This window comes from Canis lupus, chromosome 4 (genome assembly GCF_011100685.1).
Source record: "Canis lupus familiaris isolate Mischka breed German Shepherd chromosome 4, alternate assembly UU_Cfam_GSD_1.0, whole genome shotgun sequence".
NCBI classification, from domain to species: Eukaryota; Metazoa; Chordata; class Mammalia; order Carnivora; family Canidae; genus Canis; species Canis lupus.
Genome location: NC_049225.1, coordinates 24,882,499 through 24,891,924, shown reverse-complemented (window position 1 = coordinate 24,891,924; position 9,426 = coordinate 24,882,499). Strand labels below are relative to the sequence as shown.

General features: G+C 42.5%; 1 protein-coding gene across 4 annotated transcripts in view; it reads left to right on the top strand.

The window, feature by feature from the left end:
• Positions 1-7,026: 7,026 nt before the first annotated feature.
• The window catches only part of USP54 (ubiquitin specific peptidase 54), a 121,940-nt gene continuing 119,540 nt past the window's right edge, over positions 7,027-9,426 (top strand). For 2 of the 4 annotated variants that reach the window (XM_038534343.1, XM_038534341.1), the window contains exon 1: positions 7,326-7,516. The gene's annotated coding sequence lies outside the window, so the exon portion shown is untranslated. Of the gene's footprint in view, positions 7,193-7,325; positions 7,517-9,426 lie in introns of those variants that run through there. The other 2 variants (XM_038534345.1, XM_038534347.1) reach the window with 2 other exon arrangements.

The following is a 9,426-nucleotide window of genomic DNA, read 5'->3' as shown; positions in this document are numbered from 1 at the left end:
GGTGTTTCCTCCTCTACTTTGTATCAATTTTCTCTTCTCATGTTCAATTTGAAAGGGAATGCTAAGCAGGATGTCCCTACTGTAAATCCAGTATCCTGGTGGGAATGGAGGGAAAAAGGAGGGAAATATCTATCTTTCCAGTCTTCACTCCAAGTCCCCACTCCAAGCATCCTTCCTCACCAGCTCAGAGCTCCCCTTCTACTTGCTCTGTATGGAACCTGTTCTTTTATGGAATTTGCTCTGCCACCGGTAACAGTCAATAAACTTCAAGGAAATGAACTCATTCTTCCTCTGATATTTAAGGGCAGATGAAAATTGAAGCTAACAATGCACAGAGACTAATTAAAGTCAAGTACTAAGCATTCATTATTCAGACTTCAAGACCAAACCTGAGCTCTGGTTGCTTATACACCCACACCCACATCCACACCCACGAGACCATATTCATAGGTATATACAAAGACATAATTATTCAAGAGTAAAGACAATCGTGCACAAACACATGTGTTGGCCCATATGTGGGCAAAGCTAAGAAGCTATTGTGTGCTGTGGTTAGGAAGTAGATGTTGGTGACGCTAGTGTTAGCTCTCTTTGTGTAGCTGACTAGAGATTGGGATGGTCGGGATTACCCAAATATCACAGAACTAGAGCATGCCATAAAGTCTCAGATGACAATAGAATAGCCTGAGGAATATGTGGGTCACAGTTTATAGATTCCTGAAAGGATGACATACAGTAGAGAGCCATGTTAGAATCCAGAAGAAAGTGGGAGAAACCAGGCATACAGTATGCCTAGTTCTGTGTGAACACATCAAGAAAAGATCTAGGGGTCACAAGGGCACTTCAGTGGTGTTCAGAAAGCACTATAATTGGGGAAAAAACCATGACAATCCATTAGGGATGAGCAACAATCCTATTTTTTAAAAAGATTTTATTTATTTGTTCATAAGAGACACAGAGAGAGGCAGAGGCACAGGCAGAGGGAGAAGCAGGCTCCATGCAGGGAGCCTGATGTGGGACTCGATCCCGGGACTCCGGGATCATGCCCTGAGCCGAAGGCACCCAGGCATCCCCAGTGCTATTTTCATTTTTATTTATTTTTATTTTTATTTCAAGCATGTGGTTTCTTTAGAGTCCCAGACTTACCTGTGTTCCACAAAACGAGAGTGATGCAGACCAGGAAGAATAAAGAGATGGTTTAATAGGATCTGGGAAAATAACTTCTGAGGAGTGCTGGCTGAATTCAGCCAACTCCAGGGGCCATTAACGATTTTACTAAGTTGCTAGACTTTGCATAGATGGATCCAATTTTCACGGACCTTGGGCCACATAACATTTACCATCATCATTTTCCTTTACAACCTGAACACATTTCAGGGATTCATACTTCCTCTAAACTTGTACACAAAACTCTATTTCTGTATTTTTTTTAAAGGATTTTATATTTAAGTAATCTCCACAACCAAAGTGGGGCTTGAACTCACAATCCTAAGATCAAGAATCATACACTCAGGATCCCTGGGTGGCTCAGCGGTTTAGCGCCTGCCTTTGGCCCAGGGCATGATCCTGGAGTCCCGGGATCAAGTCCCACGTCAGGCTCCCTGCATGGAGCCTGTTTCTCCCTCTGCCTGTGTCTCTGCCCCCCCGCCCCTCTCTGTCTTTCATGAATAAATGAATTTTTAAAACCTTAAAAAAAAGTCATTCAAAAAATAATAATAATCATATACTCTACTGACTGGGCCAGCCAGGGTGCCACCTCTTTTTTTAAGTTACTTTTAAGTTACTGTTTATTATTTGCAAAAAGTAGTTGTGCTAAATGTTACAATGCTTATACTATATACATTTTAATGTAGTGCACACAAATTTTATTTTTTTAAAGATTTATTTGAGAGAGAGAGAGAGAGTGTGAGTGAGGGGAAGGGCAAAGGGAGAGGGAGAGAAAAACTCTCAAGCAGATTCTCTACTGAGTGCAGAGCTCAATGTGTGACTCGCTTTCACAACCCTGAGATCATAACCTGAGCTGAAACTAAAAGTCGTATGCTTAACTGACTCAACCACCCAGACAACCTGCACATGCAAATTTTATTTTTTATATTTATTTTTTTTAGATTTTTTAATTTACTCATGACAGAGACACAGAGAGAGAGGCAGAGAGGCAGAGATCCCCGGTCTCCAGGATCACGCCCTGGGCTGAAGGCAGCACTAAACCGCTGAGCCACCCAGGCTGCCCCACATGCAAATTTTAAATTGAAAGATTAATTTATTACTATTTTGAAATTCAATTTAGTTAATATACAGTGTATTTTTAGTTTCAGGGGTAGAATTTAGTGATTCATCAGTTGCATTTGTAACACTCAGGGCTCATTACTTCACGTGCCCTCCTTTTTTATTTTTTAAAGATTTTATTTATTCATAGAGATGCAGAGAGCTAGCGAGAAAGAGAGTCAGAGACACAGGTAGAGGGAGAAGCAGGCTCCGTGCAGAGAGCCTGATGTGGGACTCTATCCAGGGTCTCCAGGATCACGCCCTGGGCTGCAGGCGGCGCTAAACCGCTGCGCCACCGGGGCTGCCCTTCACGTGCCCTCCTTAATGCCCATCACCCAATTACTCCATCCCCCCACCTATTTGTTTGTTCCCTATAGTTAAGGGTCTCTTGTGGTTTGCCTCCCTTTCTGCTTTTATGTTATTTAAAAAAAAGATTTTATTTATTTATTCATGAGAGACACACAGAGAGAGGCAGAGACACAGGCAGAAGTAGGCTCCATGCAGGGAGCCTGATGTGGGACTCGATCCTGGGACCCCAGGATCACGCCCTGAGGTAAAGGCGGACGCTCAACCTCTGAGCCACTCAGGCATCCCTGTTTTGTTATTTTATTTTTCTTTTCCTTCATGTTCATGTGTTTTGTTTCTTTCTTTTCTTTTCTTTTTTTTTTTTTTTATGATAGTCACAGAGAGAGAGAGAGGCAGAGACACAGGCAGAGGGAGAAGCAGGCTCCATGCACCGGGAGCCCGATGTGGGATTCGATCCCGGGTCTCCAGGATCGCGCCCTGGGCCAAAGGCAGGCGCCAAACCGCTGCGCCACCCAGGGATCCCTGTTTTGTTTCTTAAATTCCAAATGAGTGAAATCATATATTTGTCTTTTTCTAATTTATTTTACTTCACATAATACCCTCTAGTTCCATCCATGTTGTTGCAAATGGCAAGATTTCATTCTTTTTGATGGCTGAGTAACAGTCCCCACTCTTTTTCTAAAGATTTTTCTGTGTGTATTTTTCTAAGGTGAGTGTTGCCATAGGTTGGATTTCCCCCCAAATAGACCTTGAGGCAAAGATTTGGGTGTATATAATTCTAGAAGGTTAGATGGTGATCCCAGAAATCCAAACAGTGTAAAGGAGTGAGAAGAAAGCTAGTAAAGTACTTTGGGCAATTGGAGTTGAATCCCATTTGGTACAATCTGAGAAAAATGCTATTCAAAGTGTGGTCTGTAGACTGGCAGCTTCATTATTTCCTGCGAGATTGATTAAAATGCCAACTCAAGAAAGAATCTGTGTCTTTGATATCTCCAAGCGATTCGTATGTGTTACTAAATTTTAAGAAACACTACAATAGAACAGACCCCATAATTGCCCCACTGAGGGGGTGAGGAACTGTACTGTTTTGCCACCGAATCCCATCTTGCATCGGTTGCAGATTGCTAGCGGGAATGTTAACTTTGCTGGCTCTTCCAGGCAAATAAATACTCAGGTGTTTGAGGTAGGAAGCTATGGACTTGTACTGTCTACCAAAGCTGTAGTAAGTTCTGCAGTGGGATGAGGAAATACAGGCAGGGCACCGACAGGATCTGTATAAGGGTTCATAGTTTTTTTTTTTTTTTTTTTTTTTTTTTTTATTTTTTATTTTTTTTTTTTATTGGTGTTCAATTTACTAACATAAGGGTTCATAGTTTTCATCAGATTTTCACATTTAAAAGTCTGTACCTCCCCCAAAAGTTAAGGAACTATATGCTCCCCCACTTTGCACCCACCCCCAGGTCTATATTCCTTCAATAAATGTTTATTGAGTGCCTACTGATACCAGGTATTATGTCAGACATCAGCTATACAAAGACACATAACAACTTTCTTGTGACATAGAGATTTCAGAGTCAATCATAAAATAATTGTTAAAAGCCTACTCTTAAAGTTGGGGTAAAAAAAAGTCCAAGGTCTGCTAGTTAACAGCTCTGGGAGCCTAGAAACTTAATTTTTCCATGCTAGGGTGTCTGAAATCCTAAATATAACAAAAAATCATGTCACAAGCTTATTAATTTACAGGGAGCTGAGGTTGGTTGTAAAATTACTTTCTCAGTAGAGAATTCTACTTGTAAGTCAAATTATTATCAGAGGTTGCAATGGTGGTTCTCTTTTTCCTTTAAAAAATTTTAAATTTAAATTCAGTTTAATTAACATACATTGTATTATTAGTTTCAGAGGCAGAATTTAGTGATTCATCAGTTGCTTATAACATCCAGTGGGCAGCCCTGGTGGTGCAGCGGTTTAGTGCCGCTTACAGCCTGGGGTGTGATCCTGGAGACCTGGGACTGAGTCCCACGTCTGGCTCCCTGCATGGAGCCTGCTTCTCCTGCTGCCTGTGTCTCTGCCTCTCTCTCTGAATAAATAAATAAAATATTAAAAAAAAATCCAGTACTCATTACTTCAAGTGACCTCCTAAATGTGCATTGCCCAATTACCCCATTCCACTTCAATGGTGGTTTAATGTGATAAGTGCACACTTGCACAGGATACAGCCAGTGGAATCCTCGAGGTTTGCTATGTCTTTATTTAGGCACTATTCTGTTAAAAAATCTTTTCTTTTTAAAAACATTTTATTTATTTATTCATGAGAGACACAGAAAGAGAGGCAGAGACATAGGCAGAGGGAGAAGCAGGCTCGGTGCAGGGAGCGGGATGTGGGACTTGATCCCAGAACTCCAGCCTCACTCCCTGAGCCAAAGGCAGATGCTCAACTACTGAGCCACCCAGGCATCCCTTAAAAAAATCTTTTCTTCAAAAATATTTCATATATTTGAATGCCACAGTTCACAGAGACCACACATTGGCAGCAGAGCTGGCTGTCTATACTGCTCATAGACATTTTATGTTTGTCATCATTTTTTTAAAACTCAGGAGCTCAGGGGAGTTGCCCTGAGTTATGAGCTTGTACTCTCTAATGAGTCCTAGTCCCCACTACTACCTACTGTTATAGTAGGTCATCTTTTATTGTTACTTACCTAGCTTCTGCAGTCATTTGAATCAGCCACTTCAAAAGGAATTTCTTCTACATAAAACACAATGGCCAAAGTCATCCCCCTAAAGTTACCCTAAAGATAGGGTATTCCCTAGTGTATTGTCTAGAGCTTTCCTTTCCAATACTAGTCAGTAGTCACATATAAGTATTGAGCTCTTGAAATGTGCCTAGTTCAAGTTGAGATGCTCTGTAAATATAAACACTAGATTCTGAAGACAATATGAAAAAAGTAAAATGTCTCAATAATTAAAAAATATTCAAAAAAATGACTTAAAATATTGATTACATGTTGAAATATTTTGAATATGTTGGGTTAAATTACCAAAACTAATTTCGTATTTCTTACTTTTTGAAAACGTGGCCACTTGAAATCTTAAGTTGCATAATGCAACTCGCAATATATTTCTACTAGACAGCATTGGTCTAGACCATGAGAACTATTCAGGGGCTCTGAGGGTAGAAAGTGAATTTCCCACCTATTCTTTCCTTTTTTTTTTTTTTAAATTATATTTATTTATTTATGAAAGACAGAGAGAGAGAGAGAGAGAGAGAGAGAGAGAGAGGCAGAGACACAAGCAGGCTCCATGCAGGGAGCCCGACGTGGGACTCTATTCTGGGTCTCCAGGATCACACCCTGGGCCGAAGGGGGCGCTAAACCGCTGAGCCACCCGGGGCTGCCCCCGCTTATTCTATTTTCTTATTTGTTCCTCTCTGCTTTACTCTTGTTCAGCAACGTTTTTTCTTGTTATTTTAAGTTAAGTGCAGTAGTGAGAACGGGGAAAACAGCAGAACAAGGAGTTTGGGGACTCCTGGGTGTCTCATCGGTGGAGCGTCTGCCTTCAGCCCAGGGAGTGACCCCGCAGCTCCCTGCATGGAGCCTGCTCCTCCCTCTGCCTGTGTCTCTGCCTCTCTCTGTCTCTCATGAATAAATAAGTAAAATCTTAAAAAAAAAAAAAAAAAAAGAACAAGGAGTTTGACTTGTAACTGAATAACCAGTTGAGATAATTCACTACCTTCGGATCAGCTTCACCAACATTCTTCAAATCCATCTTCTGTTCTAGATGCTATTGAGTCTGCATTTACCCTTGTGTGAGAGCAGAGAGAAGGGCCTACAACTAAATGTGGAGTCAGGCATTAAGGATGTATCCACAGAGTGCAAGCAACAAGTGCAAAGTCCAAATCATCCATCAGTGCGGTTCCGTTCCGAATCCAAGGCCATACACCTGGGCTTATGTTTGATTTTTTTTTTTTTTTAACTTTTGTTTCCTATTTTGGTTGGGCAAACTGCTAAGAGGTGGGGAACCCATAAGTAAACCAATATTTCTGTGAAACCAAATACCACTTGCAAACCAGTGTGAGAAGAACGGATGAAAACTTGAAGGTTACGAGGAGATGCTAAGGTCAGACTTGATCCCTCCATCTCTAACCACTCCGCATGCATAAGGGGGAAAAAAAAATGCCAGGGAGAGGGAACTTCCCGCTGAAGGAAGACACTGCTCTTTGAGGCACTTGGAGAAGAGAAGGCCACATCCCTAAAGTTATTCCAGTGTAGGGTTCGCCATACTAACTCCCCCCGGCTGAGCCCGTTCTCCCTGCAATACTTTTCCGACTCTCTGGCTCCGGAGTCTTGCGCACCCTCGCCCACCACCAGACCTGCCCAGGCCACCCTACAACGCTTGGCGGCCGCCATTTTACACACTACTATCGCGAGATATACTTAGCCTTCTCGAGCCTGACTCGGTTACTTTCTTGAGAGAGGCTCTTCTCGGCTGTTCTCGCCGTTAGCTGAGGAAAGTGTCGCGAGAGCTGGTTGCCTTGGCTCCCCGTAGCTATAGCAGCCGCGGCGGTTAAGGATGCGGCGGCAGGAGCAGTGAGTGCGACACCCTCAGGGGGGCGGGGTCGGAGGTAACGGGGTGCAGGGGTAACCCTGTTTGAGGGGGGTAGGTCGGGAGGAATGGGCCGGCGTGTGACGTGCGGGGGAGAACCCGGGTCCGGGTGGGTACAGGGACCTGACGCCGGTCTGCACTAGGGCACTCAGGGAGGGCTGGAGCTGCTGTGAGGTCCAGTGGGAGGGACCGGGGTGTAGTAGGGTTCAAGGGGCAGGGGCCGGAGCTTGGCGGGTGTGTGCGCGTTGGTAGGAAGAGGGTTCTGCGGACTCAGAACTGGATAAAGGGACCGGACTACAGCGAGGAATAAGTGAGAAGAAATGGGGGTACTGCGAAGAGGAGGGTATGTCGAGCACGGAGGTTGGGCCCCGTTTGCTTTGCACTTGGGGGGAGTGGGGGGGCCCGGTGTCGGACCCTTCGCAGCTCCCGGGGGGTCCCCCGCACGCTGGTCCAGGACTGCGCGCCGGGACCTGGGTCCTGAATGGCGTGGCGGGAATGGTGGCGTCCGGGACCTCCACCACCACCCGCCCCTTCCAAGGAAATTCCCCGCAGACTATGAGATGTGGAAGTAGGGTCCTGGTGAACTACTACTAGTTGGTAAGGTTCTTTCTGCGGAGAGACTGCGAGTGGGATCATGAGTGATTGCTGCTGTAAAGCGTGGGGTGGGGGCGGGAGAGAAATTCCCGAGGAAAAAAAAAAAACAAACTAAGATGTTCTTCCTCTGGAGCGTATTGAGTTGGAAAAAGGGGTGTGTGTATGCTGAGATCACGTTTCTTCCCAGATTTATTCAAGTATAGCATTCCTTTACGGTGTACTTAAGAAATTATACATGCAGTACAAAAACCAGTTTAGCTGATACAGTGAAACAATGTGCACTACAACACTTAAGCCTTCCACGGATGTAATTTAAAAACTAAGAAAAGTGTTTTAATTGCAGCAGCAGCAGCAGGCTGCACACTAGGGATAGTTTTAGTTAACTTGAATATAAAACTTAGTGTTCCCAAAGTGTGCATATTCAGATTATTTGCCTTTTAAGAAATGGGTGAGTTTGTTTTTTTTTTTTTTTTTTTTTTTTTTGAGACAGAACAAATTTTGAGTATCTGCTAATCTGGGAATAAAAGAAGTCTCCCAGGAGTTAAAATCAAGGAGAGGGCAAAATACTTAGTTTCTGAATCTCAGGATTGTTTTGTGGAGACAGGACCACTTTGGACCACTTTGCTCCTGAACTCTTATTTCTAGTGGAAACAATGGCTTCAATTCAGGCGTAAAAATAATTTACCTATTTCAGTTTACAGATACAAACTTTCTGATAATTTTTCTCACTATCTTTTGTAGGTATAAATTTGCAGGGGTTAACCTCTCTTTTAATTATGTAACTGGATTTTTCCATGTTGAGGTTCACAAATTCATTAATTAGAATAATGTCTTTTAAATCCTTCTGGTACTAGCCTTGATACAGTTAGTCTTTAAATCTATTTATTTGATATGTGTTAGACTAAAATTTTTAATTTGTAATATTAAGAGCTAAACTCCAAAGTAGAAGTACTTTTCTGAGGCAAGATACAGCTTTATGTGGTTGGGTCCAAAAGATTTCTGCACGAATCCATTAAGGAGCTTTACTGAGTTCCTATTATGTATAGTGCACTGTGTTAGACAGTGTGTGTGTGGGGGTGGAGATTAATTCATTCATTTGTCCATTCAACAAACATTTATTTGAGACCTATTTTGTGTGATTGCCAAGTCTTCAGGATACAAATACAAGTAAGCCTTGCTCTCTGCCTTGCAATGTTTAGAACCTAGAAAGGGAGAGTGACAGGGAAACAAATAATTACAATGTAATAAGCATGATGTAGAAACCAAGCTTATGAAACAAGGTTCTGGCCCTCAGGAGTTTACCTGGTTGACAAGACCAAAAAGGAAGAAATGATTTTAAAAATCACAAACCATTAACCAAATTCTAAACTGTGTTGCATCAGTAGATCATGTTTCTCAAAAGAGATAAACATTACAATGAAAGCTTGAGAAAATTCACAGATCATTTCATAATTTAAGTCTTTTTTTGTACTTTTTTTTTTTTTTTTAAGATTTTATTTATTTATTCATGAGAGACAGAGGCAGAGGGAGAAGCAGGTTCCATGCAGGGAGCCCAATGTGGGACTCGATCCCTGGACTCCAGGATCACGCCCTGAGCCAAAGGTAGATGCTCAACCTCTGAGTCATCCAGATGTCCCTTTTTTTTTTTTTTTGTACTCT